This window comes from Leopardus geoffroyi, chromosome C3 (genome assembly GCF_018350155.1).
Source record: "Leopardus geoffroyi isolate Oge1 chromosome C3, O.geoffroyi_Oge1_pat1.0, whole genome shotgun sequence".
Classification (NCBI taxonomy): domain Eukaryota; kingdom Metazoa; phylum Chordata; class Mammalia; order Carnivora; family Felidae; genus Leopardus; species Leopardus geoffroyi.
This window is the reverse complement of record NC_059338.1, coordinates 131,257,016-131,273,719: the sequence shown is the minus strand read 5'-3', so window position 1 is coordinate 131,273,719 and position 16,704 is coordinate 131,257,016. Positions and strand designations below refer to the sequence as shown.

General features: G+C 41.5%; 1 protein-coding gene and 1 long non-coding RNA gene across 2 annotated transcripts in view; one reads left to right on the top strand and one right to left on the bottom strand.

Annotated features, from left to right (window-relative positions):
* The window catches only part of KCNB2 (potassium voltage-gated channel subfamily B member 2), a 388,139-nt gene that overhangs the window by 348,422 nt on the left and 23,013 nt on the right, over nt 1–16,704 (top strand). The gene's annotated exons all lie outside the window — the stretch shown is intronic.
* Nucleotides 1,338–5,447, bottom strand: LOC123586066. The gene is made up of 2 exons (XR_006706581.1): nt 5,375–5,447; nt 1,338–3,728 (listed from the first exon to the last, which is right to left on the bottom strand). It is a non-coding gene; the product is annotated as an uncharacterized LOC123586066 (long non-coding RNA).

Genomic DNA, 16,704 nt, shown 5'->3' with positions numbered 1-16,704 from the left:
GACTAAGAGAAAGTTAGCTCAGAAAATCCTCTTAAGTGCCCATCGATATTTAATAAGCTCGACTCTGATGACAAGTGTCAGCCGGTCCCTCTTCTAGAAAGTTGATACTGTCTGTGTTTGTCCGTTACATAAGTCAGTTTGGGGAGGAGACCATCACCTGCGTGCCTTGCTCTGGGAATTGCTGTGGACTTGACATTTGTCTCTCTCTAAATTTTCTCCTCCCTTAGGACAGATGTAACATCTATCTTTCACCTTTGTGTCCACCCACCTACAAGCACAGTACCTTTCACAGAGTCAACATTAAATGATACTTCATGAATAAAATAAAGGAAATATCCTATTATAGCTGAGATGTTGATCAAAAAAGTAGCCTTTTTAGATTCATAATTATGTATGGATCTACATGCTTACAGAAGAAACTTCTGTATTTATACATTTGTGCAGATATGTATATATGGAAATATAGCAAGTTCATCCTAATACATCTAATTTTGTCAGCTGCAAAGTATCAGACTATTGAGCCCTAAATTATTAGGTCAGAGACACTAACTCCAGTGATCCAGAAAATGTTTCAAAAGAAAGCATTTGTATTTAACAGTCAGAAATTCTCTTTCTTGCCATACTTTTTCAAAATGACTGATTTCGATATAGTATCTTAATTGAGGGTTCTTCTGGATCCAGGCTCTGTTGCTAGAAAGAAAAAGCCAAGATATGAGTCATTCAGAGAAACTCATGTTGTCAGCCTGATAAAGACATGAAGGCCAGAAAATTCTTTTTCCCTTTTGTTGTCAATATCTATTTACCCCTAATGGGCATTTTTAAATAATATTTTTGTTGTTGCTCTGGACTGCTGGGAAATCGAATAGCCTTATGGAAAATATAAGAATGGTTGTGCCTACAAATTATCTAAATTGAAGACAATTCCAGACCAAACTTTTTCATTACAGCATTACAATATTGGAAAATACCTTGATCTTTCCTGTACATACCCCTATATTGGGACAGAGACCACACTAATTAACGTATATAATGCCTTATGTTTAGAACACTGTGGCCCTCTAAATTTTTGTCGAATGTCACTCTGCAGATAATAGGAAACTAACAAAACAATGCAAAATCAAGTGAAAGTAAAAACTTATCTAATTAATGTTAAAGTTTAATGTGATAATAATAAAACTGGATAATTAAAGCATCCGTACCCTAAATCATTCAATTTAGCAGGATAATAGGGAACTTAAGAAATTACGTAAACATCAAATTTTGAAAAACAACTCTTGCTGCTACCGAGATGTTTAAAGTATAAGTCATCTTCATCACAAATTATCCATAGAATATTCCAATCCCCTCTCCTTGTTTTGCATATGTACTCATAGATCAAGATTAAGTGTTTTATTTAAGAACCTATTTAAAAGACAGGAGTGGCTAATCATTTAAAATTAGCTCCTTGACCAGAACTACACAGCCATGCAAAAACAAAGCTTGGGGTTTGATCCTAATTATTCAGATTGATTGTCTACTTCTCCCAAACTCATTAATTCAGAACTCCTGTTTCTAGCATTCTCCCTTCTTTGCACTGTCTTGATCTCTCCTTTGAAATCATTATTGCTTGGGGAGGAAGGATGACTGTTGGAAATAAATCCTAAATATGGGAAATCAATATAAAATCCCATCAAGTAAAAGAGATTCTCACCCTGATATTGTATTCTTCATTTGCAATTTGACTTCTTGGATACACCCTATTCTCAGACATGGGAGGACTTGTGTGCCTTAGAAGAGAATATAACAGACCATGATGGAAAGACAGGGGCACCCTAGACATTTACACAGGGCGCCCTGTGTGCTTTGAGGGCAGTCACCTCTGATAGCTTTAGAATTTTAAGGATTGCTTGGGCTTTCTGAAAGCAGCATGTGGACTCTGGGAATTGTCTTACCTGTCTTTCGTTTCATCCTTCAAATTCTGGGTTTTTTTTTTTTTAATGGGGATTTATTTCCCTATGGAATTCGAAAAGATTTGCATGTCTAACAAGGACTAATATATTTGGAGGGAACTAAGGAGTCTTTTGTAACCACTGAGGTGTCTACAGATTACAACTATAGGCAAAAAAACACCACTGATGTTGAAAAGCTGACCGCCTATTGTGTCTGGAATAGTAGTTATTCCCTGGACTGCATTATGGAGGCCCGAGCAACATTAGCCTAAACTCTACTTACCAAGTGTATTGAAATTAAGCCAGGGCTCTTATCAAACCAAGCCAGAAGTTTCCCTTGCTCTTTCACATTTCTTTCCACTTTTGCTGAGCTACCTAGAAATTTATTTTAAGAGGTTGTTTCTTCATGGGCTAATGAACATTACTTTACTTTTCAGACAGCTTTACAAAAGCTATCTAATTCAACAAATATTCAATAACTATTCCCTGGATATTCACTATAGACCCAGCACTATGCCAAGTCAATAGAATTCCAAGGGTTTCTTTCACATGTACCAATGAGCTTGGCTTCTGATAAATTTATTCTAGACTTACTTTAATTTACACACTTCTCTAAGTGAAAGCCTGTCAGCTTACTTTATCTTTTTTGCTCCAGGAAAGTGATTTGCCCAACCGAAGGGCACTTGCTTTAACTGAGAACTTCTGTCCTTAAGTACAGGAAACAACAAAATACAGTTTCCATTTTTTTTTTTTTTTTTTAAGAGTGAGAGAGTGTGAGGAAGGGTTGGGGGTGCAGACAGAGACTTACGCAGGCTCCGCACTGAGAACAGTGAGCCTGATGCGGGACCAGAACTCATGAACTGTGAGACCATGACCTGAGCCGAAGTTGGAGGTTTAACCGCTTAACCAACTGAGCCACCCAGATGCCCCTAGGTTGCATTATATACATAGTAAGTTTAGTAGTCCTGAATGCCTATAGGTTGCTTTTGAAACCATCATTTATTTTGTAGTTTCGGCCCTCTGCATTGCTCTCGTCTAGAAGTGGTAGGTCAGAGAGGGTTGTGGGAATACAGAGCCAGCCAAGCAAGGACAGAGAGCTGGAATCTGGTGAGAGAGGCACAGACTTGGGCTAGAGGGCAACACTGGCAACACAGTGAGCAGGGTGCTGCAGGGTATCCAAGCAGAATGACAATCTCAGGCGCATTTTAGCAAGTGACTGGCAGGAAACAGTAGCAGAGTTTCCAAAAACTGTAAGAGTCAGAGAGCCACACATTGCTTAAAAAAACACACACACATAAGCAAATGTGTATATAGATTCCCTACCGTCACCACCACTTTTATACCAGAAGTAGCATATTGTAACTTTTCTCCTACGCCTTGCTTTTTCCACTGAATGAATGCAGAAGATCACACGGTTATAGTCTGTGGAAGCTTCCGTGTGGAAAGCTTCCACCTTTCTTTTTTCCAGCTGCATGGTGCTCCATGGTGGCTGTGCCATTGTTTATGATCCTGAAGGACACTTGGGCTGTTTCTAAGCTTTTCTTCTCACAAACAGTGCTAGAATTAATAGCCTCATGCATAGGTCACTTTGTGTTTTTGCCATTTTATCTTTGAGATAGATTCCTAGAAGTGGGTTTGCTGATTCCAGGTGTGTGCACTCTTGCCAGATGCTGCCAAATCCCTTCCATACAGGTTGCACCATTTTGCATTCCCATCGGCAATGAAGATCAAGTGCGGATGATGAGACACTGGAGAAGCAGATTCCTAAACCAGACACTTGGAGCCTGGTGCTTCTATTTTCTGTTGAGATAGAAAACAAGGTCATCAGTGAACAGAGAAAGGTGGATGTGGAACGGGTGTCTAGAGGGGAGCGGGGAAGTTTCTGAACAGCCAGGGAAGGAGCTAAGCAGCAAGTTGGATAGAAGTGTCCAGCAGTGTGGAGGGCTCAGGGCTCAAACTAGACTCTGGCCTTTTGAGTTTCTCCTAGCATCAGTCAGGCACATTTCTTCAGCAGTGGTGCATAGGCCAAGCATAGGACTTTAAAAAGATGAATGGTTGGATTAATCTGCGGCAGGGTTGGAGTGGCAGAGAGTCAAGGGGTCAGTCGAATTGGAGGTATTGCCAAGAGAATGGAGTCTCAGCTAGATGGGAAGGAAGTGAAGCTAAACAAGGGCCCAACCAGGAAGGCGTTACAGGACAGAATGTCATGATGAAGAGTCAAAGACAGGTGTTGTGGGAGGAGAGTAATGGGAAAGCCAGCAGGATGCAAGCCTGTGATCAGAGTGTGCAATTTTAGAAGTTGAGATCTCAGCTACGGAGAAGTTCCAGGTGACACCAAGGTCCTGGTGAGACCACGGAAGTTGACAGAGGAAGTGGAAGGGAATTGAAATTAAGAAGATTGAGAAGCTGAGAAAAGATTTAGAAGGGGCTTTGATGGAAAACAGTATGGAGGTTCCTCAAAACACTAAAAATAGAACTACCCTATGACCCAGCAATTGCACTACTAGGCATTTATCCATGGGATACAGGTATGCTGTTTCCAAGGGACACATGCACCCCCATGTTTATAGCAGTGCTATCTCCAACAGCCAAAGTATGGAAACAGTCCAAATGTCCATCAATGGATGAATGGATAAAGAAGATATGGTATATATATACAATGGGGTATTACTCAGCAGTCAAAAAGAATGAAATCTTGCCATTTGCAACTACATGGATGGAACTGGAGGGTATTATGCTAAGTGAAATTAGTCAGAGAAAGACAAAAATCATATGACTTCACTCCTATGAGGACTTTGAGAGACAAAACAGATGAACATAAGGGAAGGGCAACAAAAATAATATAAAAACAGGGAGGGGGACAAAACAGAAGAGACTCATAAATATGGAGAACAAACTGAGGGTAACTGGAGGGGTTGTGGGAGGGGAGATGGGCTACGTGGGTAAGGGGCATGAAGGAATCTACTCCTGAAATCATTGTTGCACCATATGCTAACTAATTTGGATGTAAACTTTAAAAAATAAAAAAATTAAATAAAAAAAAAAAAAGAAGGGGCTTTGAAATCCCTGGTAACAGGAATTGACCAAATTATGTGATCGATGGAGAAAATGTCTATTATCATTTCACTCTGATAGAGCCTATTGCCTAACATACAGCTGAAGTTCATAAAATAATTGTAAAATGAAAAACCCAATTGCTGTAGAAAAGACTTACCAGCTTTGGGGAGACAATCTAGTTTAGGGATATTAGTGACATTTGCCAGTAGTATTTGGGATGGCATTACTGACTTATTCTGTGATTTTTGAGAGCTGACTAGTAAGGGGAATTAGCGTATTTATTTCCCTATATCTTATTTTGCTCTATCTGTGAAGAAATACATAGTAGAAAGAAGTATAAAGGATAAATTGGGAAATCAGAGTTTTGGTATGATTGTTGTACTCCTTACCTGTTACCTTGAACCTTCATCTTCAGAAATAAGTATTGTTCTGGATACTCTCTTGATTCCCTTCTAACTCTGAAATTAAGATTTCTGGGATAATGTAATTTGAAGTAACTCAGAAAGTAAAGTAAAAATTCTTCTTATATTTACATATCTAGTCTGAAATTTTTTGGTTTCAAATTATTTTGAAGGTATATATTGAAACTCTTGAGTTAACCTTTTAAAATTACTTAAGGGAAACAATGCCAGTTTTCTTGCCACAGAATGAGATTCAAGATGGTGAAAACATCTCTCAAATATTCCATGACCCTAAATCACAGGTTGGCTCTGAAAAGATGATCTTCCCCATGAAATCTAGACATCTGAGAAGCCGAATCCCTCAGTCTTGATTAGGTAAATAACATGTTTCTCTTTCTACCTAGTCTAGATTTAACAATGAAAAATATATTTCTCTATTCAACCAAAACACAATTTTGTGTAGTGGTTGGATGGATAAGACATGGCTCTTTGCCCTTGAGGAAATTACACACGAATAGGGAGATAAAAACACATGGAAATATAAACAAATAATCACAGTCCAAAGCAGGCCAAATCCCATGTGAGTAGTATAAGTAAAAATAGATTTCTAGATGGGGCGCCTGGGTGGCGCAGTCGGTTAAGCGTCCGACTTCAGCCAGGTCACGATCTCGTGGTCCGTGAGTTCGAGCCCCGCATCGGGCTCTGGGCTGATGGCTCAGAGCCTGGAGCCTGTTTCCGATTCTGTATCTCCCTCTCTCTCTGCCCTTCCCCCGTTCATGCTCTGTCTCTCTCTGTCCCAAAAATAAGTAAACGTTGAAAAAAAAAATAGATTTCTAGGTTATTTTTTAAAGGTGTTCAGAAGTGGGGCGCCTGGGTGGCTCAGTTGGTTGAGCCTCCGACTTCAGCTCAGGTCATGATCTCAGTCCGTGAGTTCGAGCCCCACATTAGGCTCTGTGCTGACAGCTCAGAGCCTGGAGCCTGCTTCGGATTCTGTGTCTCCCCCCCTCTCTGCCCCTCCCCTGCTCATGCTCTGTCTCTCTCTGTCTCAAAAATAAATAAAAACATTTTAAAAAAGGTGTTCAGAAGTACAGAGTACTTGAAATATTTCCATTTCTCATTTTTATACCATCTTTAATCTATTTTCAGCTCTTTCTATTTTTATCTAAGTGATTTGCTCTTGTATACAGAAGTTGGCCATATTGCCAATTATTTTTATTCAGTGTCAATGTGCTTACAGGTGAGAATGGATAGCATTACTAAGATGCACAACCACAATGCTACTTTTAAGTGTGTATAAATAGGTTTAGACTCTTGCAATTTAGTTATCCAAAGTGGATTATTCACTTTCTGTTTAATATTAACTTCTCCCTGTTTTTCTTCACCTTGAAACAATCTTAGACATTTCAAAGATCACTTTGTATTCCGTATACCTTAACAATTAGACAAGAGAAAGAAACAAAGATACACATTAAATTAGCTTAGCTGGTTGCTTCTAAGTAGCTTTGGTATTTTAAAAAAATAATAAAGGCTTCTTCGTTGATATCCTCATAACACTTTATGTGAACTTATACTTGAAAATTTATCACATTATACTGTAAACCTTTGCTCAGATGTCTCCCGTGACCTCCTCTCCCTTCCTCCCTCTTTTCCTTCCTCCCTCTTTTCTGTCACCAGAACACAGCATCTAGGAACCTTGTCCTATTCACTTTGTATTCCTTGTACCTTATACAGAGATAAACACTGGGTGGGTGTTTGGAAGGGTGGGTGGATGGATGGATGGATGGATGGATGGGAGGCAGCAACAACTGAAATCTTCCACAAGATCTGGAGAACCACTCATGATTGTCTTTCAGCCATGAAATACCTGCCAGGTATCAACCTCACCTTCAACGGGATTCTGACTCCAGTTATATCAGATAGTGTATTTAAATGGAAAAAGAACCAATGTCTTTATAAGTTTCTCAAAAACTTCTGCAAGTTAAGCTTAGCCTTTGAAAACAAAGATAACTGAATATTTTTAAAGCTCACTGCAGACTGATAAAATGCGCTCTTAGCTGAATTCACAGAGCTTTATTGAGGATTCTCTCCTCCCATTCTTTCCTCCAGGCTGGCCACCTAAAAGATTCCCAATTAACTGGATCCTGCAGTTCTCTACCTCACTTTAGCCATTCAGATGGAACGTAGAGACGCTTGGAAGTGTAATTGCAGAAAATAAAAGTAAAACTCAGGACCTAAGGGAAGATGCTAAAATGATAGGCAAATTAGAAAAGTGTGAATTTTAATGATGTGAGGCATTTTTTTTTACAAGGAAGACAGCTTTCAGCAAAAGAGGAGTGACAACGTGTGCAGAGTGGAGGGGATGCTCAGGGCAGCCGACTGCAGTCCTGTGCTGGGGACACTTGCTTCTGATAACTTGAGAGCACACACACAGCAATGCCGCTGACTGTCCACCAAGAAGTAGAACATTTCAACTGTTCTACGTGTGACACAGGCTTGATCCTAGCAAAGGGCCATCAGTCAGATGCCTGTCTGTTGCAAAGGCCCCTGCTTGAACCCTGAACCCACTAAGAGGCTTGAGAGATTGATTATCCAGCTCAGTCCACAACTCCTGCAACATATTGTGCTCGGCAAAGCCACCAGACCATCAGGAATTAATATGCTATTTGAGATGCAAATCAAGAGTGCCAGTGAAGGAGTGTAGAATCCCATAGGGCCACTGCCCATAGCAGGGACACCTAACTCCAGGCCAACTCCATAGGATTAACCCTAAACAAGACCTTTCGCTTCTACCATCAAAAGCAAGCCAGTATTCAATTTTCTGTCTTCTTCTTCTTGATGTTTTTGTTAAGTTGTCAGGCAGCCCTGGGGCTGCCATCTTCATTTGCACATGAACACCTTAGGGTTCAGTTCTGCATATAAGTAAAACTGTGCACTGTATCTAAGGAAGTTTTAGGGGAGGGGGAAAAAGACAAAGCAAAGTGAGAACCCTGCATTATGCCTTTTGCACTTTATTCTCCATTAAAAAAAATGATTTCTGATACCTTATTTTCTTAAGCTTTCTACAGTTGTTAATCTAAGCCTCACATTTTAAGAAGCCAATGAACCTTTTGCTTTATATTCCTCTCTAGATCTTACAAGGTTAGCTAGTATCTCAAACATTTCCAGGGAGAGACTTGGATCATCTGCATTAGTCCTAGTATTGGGTAAAATTAAACAAGATAATTTTAAAATTTGGAAAAAGTTCTTTGTTTCAGTTTCTTTACAACAAAAACATCCAGTGGTTTAAAAAGAGTTTAAACAGGGGCGCCTGGGTGGCGCAGTCGGTTAAGCGTCCGACTTCAGCCAGGTCACGATCTCGCGGTCCGTGAGTTCGAGCCCCGCGTTGGGCTCTGGGCTGATGGCTCAGAGCCTGGAGCCTGTTTCCGATTCTGTGTCTCCCTCTCTCTCTGCCCCTCCCCCGTTCATGCTCTGTCTCTCTCTGTCCCAAAAAGAATAAATAAACGTTGGAAAAAAAAAAAAAAAAAGTTTAAACAGCCCTCTGTAGAATTTAAACCGTATACTGAAAGAAAGCTGCTTAGGTGATTTTATGTAAAAATCTTTTCCTCTGTTAGAGTAGAAGAAGCTGGTTTGCAAATTAACAAGGTGGAGCCAAAATAGAGAATTGCATTGTAAGAGAGTGACTCAATGTTTTGACTTTTTAAAATATATCCTTCCAGACAGCAAAGACTGCCTTGTCATTTGATTGCTTTCCAATTAATGTTAAGTTTTCCTTTATAAATATCACACTTTTGCCATCAGAGCTACCAGTTGTGACCTCATATTACCTGTCCTTGGAGGACGCACGGGTCAATTATGACTGTGGGTATCTATCATTACAAAGATGTATCTCCTCATATTCTAACCCTCGGTGTGGTCCAATCAGCACCACCATAAGATTGCGTCTATTAATTGCAGAGAAGCAAATCAATGTTTGTTTGCTTAGAAGTAAAAATAGGTACTTGCTGATAAGTATGTGTTCCTTGCTACTTTTATTTACAAAGAATTAACCAACCATTAAGTGTCCTCAATAAATAAAACTAACCTGCAGTCTTCATAAGCTATTTAAAATTATAATTTTTACCAAAGAAAGCTGGACATTATGCAAAGTAGATAACAGATTGACAAAGTCACTCCAAGGTATACAATATGCCCAGTAGAACAGAGCCTACTTGAAGTTCCTGACTAAAGACTTCATGAAAACGTAGAAGAATTTGACCTGGAGAAATACAGGGACCCATCTGGATTCTCTGAACACAAAAATATTTGGAAATGGAAAATTAAAGCTGTTTTTAAAAGACTCCAAAGTCAGAATGTGCCAAAGGTAGGGCCTGAAAGTGTCAGTAACTCTGTCTACCTGCTACCCACCGTATTTAGTAATTTAGGTCCTGGTGGTGGGGATGGCCTCCCTACTGTGAGGGTCTGTGAACCCAATGGACAAAGTTTAGCTTTGGTACCTGCTGAATGTTATGTGATAAGGTTTACATCCTGACTTAATCAGTTCTTACATTTAACTTCCAATTCATTTTTTCCTTCCTACTTGAGATAGAGAAGTAATTTTTCCCGGCCTCCTAAGACACTGGTACCTGTACACCTGTCTACAGAAACTGTCATCCTCCGCTTGAAAAAAGACTGTGTGCATCTCTCTTCTGGCACATCCTAGAAACTCCCAGCATAGCTTGGTTTAAAGTCCTCCTCCATCATAAGGTCTAAATTGACTTTTCCTCAAGTGGTTTTTTTTCCCCCACCATTCCTGATCATTCAGCAGGTATTTATTGAGCCCCCTTTTTGTGTCATGCACTGAGGGAAGACTTTGCAAGGTGAAGGAGTATAAATTTTTCTCCCCATTCTACACTTACCTAACTCTTCTTTATCCTTCATATTAACCATCACTTCCTCAGAGAAGCACCTCTGATCCCCAGTCTAGGTCAGTCTTCTTTGTTGTATAGAACCTCAGCCTTTCCTTCATAAAACATGTTTGTTTGTAAATAAACTCATTTATCGATTATTTTACTAATGCCTGTCTCGCGACTTGAGGACAGGAATCATGTCTGATTTTTCTCACCAGTTTATTCTAGTGCCTGGCACACAGTAGTGCTCCATTACTTGGTGAAATGATTGGTGGGGAACGAATGGATGGATTGATAAATGAAGCATAGTTTCTTTTCCAAGAGCTCATAGCGTCTCATAGGGGAATAAGTCTAGCGGGGCATGGAAAAAAATGGGTTTGGGGTAAAATTAAAAACAGCCTTGTTATGGTGCTTCAACATGATCTTACAGGCAACGAGAAGCCAACAAAGATGTTGAAACAACAATGATTAAGTTAGCGCTTCAGGAAGCTCCCAAAGGTGGCAGGCTGGAGAGCAGCCAGGGAAAGGGGGAGTCAGTAGGCAGGGACAACCAGGGAGGTGCTGCAGGGGCTCAGTCATGGATGAAGAGGTTTACACAAGAGCAACAGCTGCAGAACAGCAGGAACAGAGGGGTTGAGTCACAGTGTCTCAGACATCCCTCTACTTTCTTAGGTTAGTATGCTGTGCAAGGGATATCCTCCAAAAGATGAATCCCCTGCTATAGAGAGAGTAAGACCTGGTTTGTAAAAACTTCCTGACCCAGGGGATCCACATAGCAAAAAAAAACGTCCTTGAACCAGGGGCTAGTCCAGACTTGGATTTGACAGCTGGGGCAGTATCAGCCAAATGACAACTTGCTATGTTTCTTCCTGGCCATTTCTCACTTTTGGGGAAGGTTGAAAATCCGGGTTTAGCCAGACAGACAGTCTACCAGTATTTATAAATCATTGGCCATATACCAGGCAGTGGGGATAGAAGGGTAGAAAGATGGACATGGTTATGGCCACTGTCCTTGCAAAGCTTAGGGACTAATGAGCAAAACAGCAAATGAGCACGTGTGGCTCAGTGTGGTAAGTGTCCTGATAGGAAAGGCACAGGGTGCCGTGACATATAAGAGAGTAGCACCCAGCCTAGTCCCAGGGGATACACGGTCCCAAAGAACATGTGATCGAAGTTGCAAACTGAACGCCAAGAGGAGTTCCTCGGTGGAGAAGCAGAAGGACATTCCAGGCAAAGGGACTACCATGTGCACAGACCCATAACAAGAGAGAACACAGCACAGAGAGGGAATGAGAGGAATTCTAGAGCATGGGGTGCAGGAGACGAGGTGGGGGTGGGGGCAGCAAAGGGGGCAGGAGGTGAGGGAAAGCCTGAAGAGTTAGGCAGGAAGAAGGGCACACAGTGCCTTCTAATCCATGGCAGGGATTGAGTGTCTCGGTGAGAGCAATGGGAGGATGGGCTCTGCATTTCAGAACGCTGATTAGTTACAGTGTGGATAATACACTTCATAGGAGCCAGACCTGGGGAGGAAAGACAGTTCCAAGGCTGAGGCATCAATCTGGGCAAGAAATGACAGTGATGCGCTCAGGGAGGGGTAAAAGGGGTGAAGAGCAATGGATGTATATGAGAGATATTTAAGAGGTTGATTCTTAGGCTTTGGGGACTGACCGGTGAGAAAGGAGGAAGAGAGGTATCGGGGATGCTGGCCTCACTTCTAGACGTTGGGGCCTGGCGCTGTGCCATGACACACAGAAAAGGAATAGCTTGAGGTGACAGAGGAGAGATGAATTCAGTCTGAGGTGTGTTTGGGCAAAAAGTATCCATAGAACATCCCAGGGAAAATACTCAGTTGTAAGTTGGACCCACACACCCGGAACTAAGGACAGAGATTTCATTCATCATTGTGACTTCTCTTGCCGATCTTTATTCATATGTTGGCAGCATAGTCCATAGTGATAGGGGCCTTTGAGTCGGGGGGAGACCCACACATACGAGGTGTGCGAGTTCGGGCATTAAGTTATTAAGCCTATTTCTTCATCAGAAACCAGGGCAATAACATAACCTCCTTCACAGAAAATTGGGAGAAATAGTTGAAATAGTGCTCGTAAAGCACTTAACCTCATTAAATCTTTATTGGTGGTGGCTGTAGTAGGAGGATCATCTACCCTAGAAATGTAGGCTTGAGAACTACCAGTGTTGAGATGTTTGGAACCACTGAAAGAGATGTTGAGAAGAGGAAAGAGTAGGTGAGAGGAGAGAAGAGAACATCAACCCTGAAGGGCTACATAAAGGACAGAGACAGCCAAGACTGAGAAGTAGCCAGGGAGGTAAGAGGAATAGGAAGAGAGTGCCATAACATCATGGAAACCAAGGGAAGAGAAGGTTTCAAGAATGGAAATGGTCAGTAGAGTAAAATCCTACCAATGGGTCAAGAAAATTAAGGGCTCAGGACGCCTGGGTGACTCAGTCAGTTAAGCCTTCGACTTTGGCTCAGGTCATGATCTCATGGTTTGTGTTTCAAGCCCCGCGTCAGGCTCCATGCTGACAGCTCAGAGCCTGGAGCCTGTTTTGGATTCTGTGTCTCCCTCTCTCTCTGCCCCTCCCCCACTCTTGTGTGTGTGCTCTCTCTCTCTCTCTCTCTCTCTCTCTCTCTCTCAAAAATAAAATATTTTTTAAAAAGAAAGGTAAGGGCTGTAAAGTGACACTGAATTCTGGGACAAAGTAGGATCAATGACCCCTGAGACAACAGTTTCAGTAGAAGGGCAGGGACCAAAAAGCAAGATGTCAGGAGCTTGAGAGAAGTGGGTAGATATGGATCACTATTTAGTATGTGAACACTTTTTATTAAAAACAGCTCGGGGCAGGGGCATAAAAGAAAGTTAAAAATGTTTTCTGACTATAGAAATCTGATTTTGCCTCGGGCTCTGGTTCAATGTTTAACAAAAAGATCCTCAGGGTCTGGACGTGGATGCCCCATTCTAGGTTTTTATCATGCATTGTCAGGTGCTGGCAAAGGAAAGGGAAAATAATAATTCTAAAATCATTTCCTATAGAGGAGACTTCTTGAGTACACCATCCAAGCATAATGTGTTTATTCTGTTCTCAAGGCTTTTTTGAAAAGGAATTAAACTGTATGTAGAATGAGTAGCAGTTTTCTGCACTGCGTGCGTATTCACTGGGAGAATTCATTTTCCATTTAGAGCATTATACGGTCTCTATTGAGCAGAAACTCTGACAACAGCCTACATCTCTAGGCCCCATTTCAGGGTCTTCTCGGTAACTTTTGTGGATTCAAAACCAGCCTTGCCTCCCCAGCGACACTAACATGAAGAACACACAGATTCGGCATTCACACTCAGGATTTACTTGTCCTCGTGTGGACGTTGAATGTGATCTGTGTTATGGCCTTTACCCTCAAAGCAAACCAACTTAATTCCCTCCAGACACATATGCACAAAGAGGCACACACTTTCACTCATACACAGGTGCACACATTCATACATGCACACATACAGACCACTCAAAGCCGTTTACCTGCAAATAGCGTTTAACAGACAAGGCGACTGAGGAACCCAGAGATTCATTTTTAGACACGAGTGCTGAGGCATCACTAGTCACGCTGGAGCAGAACCCTTTTCGTGAGTCAACACCACCCACACAGCCAGGGTTTTCCAGGCAGCCACAGGAGTCTTCAGTTTTGAGTGTCATCTCAATGGGATAAGTTCCTGCAGGTGATTCTCACTGGGCCACCTCAGGTTTGAGAACTGCTGCACTAATTCCCTCCTTAGCAGAGCCCTCTCTAGAGCCACACTGGCTGGGTTCAAATCCTGGCTCTGCTGCTTACCAGCTATGGGCAACTAGTGAATCCCTCTGTGCCTTGGTTTCCCACTTGGTATAATCAGGACAACGGTCCTATCAGCTGAGGACAGTTGTGGTGGCGAGGACAACATGGATTAACGTATGTCATATATTTAGCACTGTGCATGGCCTGTAGCCATTGGGTCTTTCCTCCTCCCCTCCGTAAACTAAGGATGATAATAGGGTCTACTTAAAATGTGTTTGAGACACTGGCATGAGTTGATGCATGGAGGTCTTTAGTTGACACTAGTAACCATCTCCCTCTAATTAGTTTATGTCCTCATCAAAGCTTGCTTGGAAAATCAGGATAGCTTCACCCAAATTTTTGTGCATCTTCATGGTGGCTCACTGCCCCCATTGATTTAGTCCCTATTTATATCACTCACTTCTCCATTTTTCTAGTTGTGTTTGTAACAAAAGCTTGAAAGCATGAAACCCAATGCCACATGCAAAGGAGCTTCCTGGGTTGTGACGGATGGAAGGTGTCTGGTGGCTCTTTCCTTATGAAAATACATGGGTTGGTTGAAACAGCCAACTTCAGGGAACACCTCCACAATATTTAGTTGCATTATCCTAACGTCCATATTCTTTGAGAGACCAATCGCCAGGAAGGGACACATATGCCCAACAGTAACCTTGAGTACAGCTATGCCAAAGTGGGAACTAGCTTTTATTTTTCACATATATGATATCTGTTATAAAAGATATATTAAACACATAAAAGATATTTATGTAACTGATTACATGCCATGCAGTGTTCTAACCACTTTATATAGATATATTTATTCTTTATAACAACTTATCAGGTAGTATTCATACTACCATTATTTTAATATGGGGAAACAGAAGCACAAAAGGAATGAGTAGCTGAAAGATCAGTCCAGTAATGAGAAGCAGAGCCAGGATTTGGACCCATACAGTCTGGACTCAGAGGCTACATACTTAAAAACTGTTATACTGCCTAACCCATCTCTTAATAATTAATACCTGTGACAGCTCCAGGGGCTGCTCAACCCAGGGCTTGGTTTTATGGGCAAGGAAATAAATGTTCAGGAGAAAGAGTCTGACCTTTTGAGCAGCCTCACATACCTAGAAACTTAGTTATTGCTGTTTTGCTCAGAAATGCACCACTGATTCAAGTGAGATGAAGCCTAGCAACAAAGCTAATCTAAGTACCAAAAAGTGAAAAGGGGGTTTATCTTGAAAATGCTCTCCGACGTTATCGGCAACCAGTGCTGCAAAGAAAGGCCAAACTCAGAATTACAGTGAATATAAATAAAAAGAGAAGTCATCTTATATCTTCTCTTTAAAGTATACCATTTCTAAAGAAAAGATACCTTTTATGTAACGTCTGTATTTCCAGGGGAAACCTAGGGGAGTTTGCTGGACAGTGTGATGGAACAGAGACACCTACTGGTGAGAACAAGCCTCACTTCATAGATTTCTATCATTTATTTTATGAATGACAGCAATTCTCATTATTATTTGAAATGTATTTGGTATTAACCGAATCTTCCCATCAAGATATTACACTTTAAAAGGAAAAAAATCAGATGTATCCAACTAGTTATGTAATGACTCAAGCACAGCATCTCTATTGTCCCTTATAGGAATACCAAGCTACTTTTTAGGATCCTGCATCAATCAGCTCTGTCTGGGGGAGGCAAACACCAGGCTGGGTGCTAGGTCCCTTGGGACTTTCATCACTCTCACTTTGAGTCAACAGACTCTGATTGAATACTTTCATTCCAAGGATAGGTGAGAGAGCAGCCTATCCCACAATGCATTCCCATCTCAGAAGGCAGGAGCCAAGATGCCCATCATGCTAGACATCTCAGGGTGGCCCTAGACAGGAGCTCCTCATCCAGTCTGGAGCTCCCAGAAATCTGACCTGGTCTGATAAGATCAGACATTTTCATCTCCTCTGGGGCACTCAGATGTTACTTTGCTTCCCCAGAGATGACACTCTTCCCTCAAAAACTTCATGAATGGATAGTCATTTGAATTCTTTCCTATACCATGTCAGTTGGTTGGAGTTGCAACTGTACTTTTCTTGGGGCACCTGTGTGGCTCAGTCAGTTGAGCGTCCGACTCTTGATTTCGGCTTAGGTCATGATCTCATGGTCTTGAGATCAAGCCTCGCATCAAGCACTACACTGACAGTGTGGAGCCTGCTTGGGATTCTCTCTCTCTCCCTCCCTCTCTGCCCCTCCCCCAGCTTGTGGGCACTTTCTCTCTCTCAAAATAAATAAATAAACTTTAAAAAGCATTTATTAAAAATGTTTTTAAGTGTACTTTTCTTTTTTTGATTTTTTTGTTTATTTTAGAGAGAGTGCGTGAGCGGGGGAAAGGGGCACAGAGATAGAATCTTAAGTAGGCTCCACTCTCAGCACGGAACCTGATGCGGGCTCAATCCCACGACCCTGGGATCATGAATGGAGCCCAAATGAAGAGTTGGATGTTCAACCAACTGAGCCACCCAGGTGCCCCTGAACAGCGTACTTTTCTTTTTCCTAAGAGAAGGAGTTTAGAAAAACTAAATGGATGGAGGAAAATGAAGTTTAGGAGAGGAGA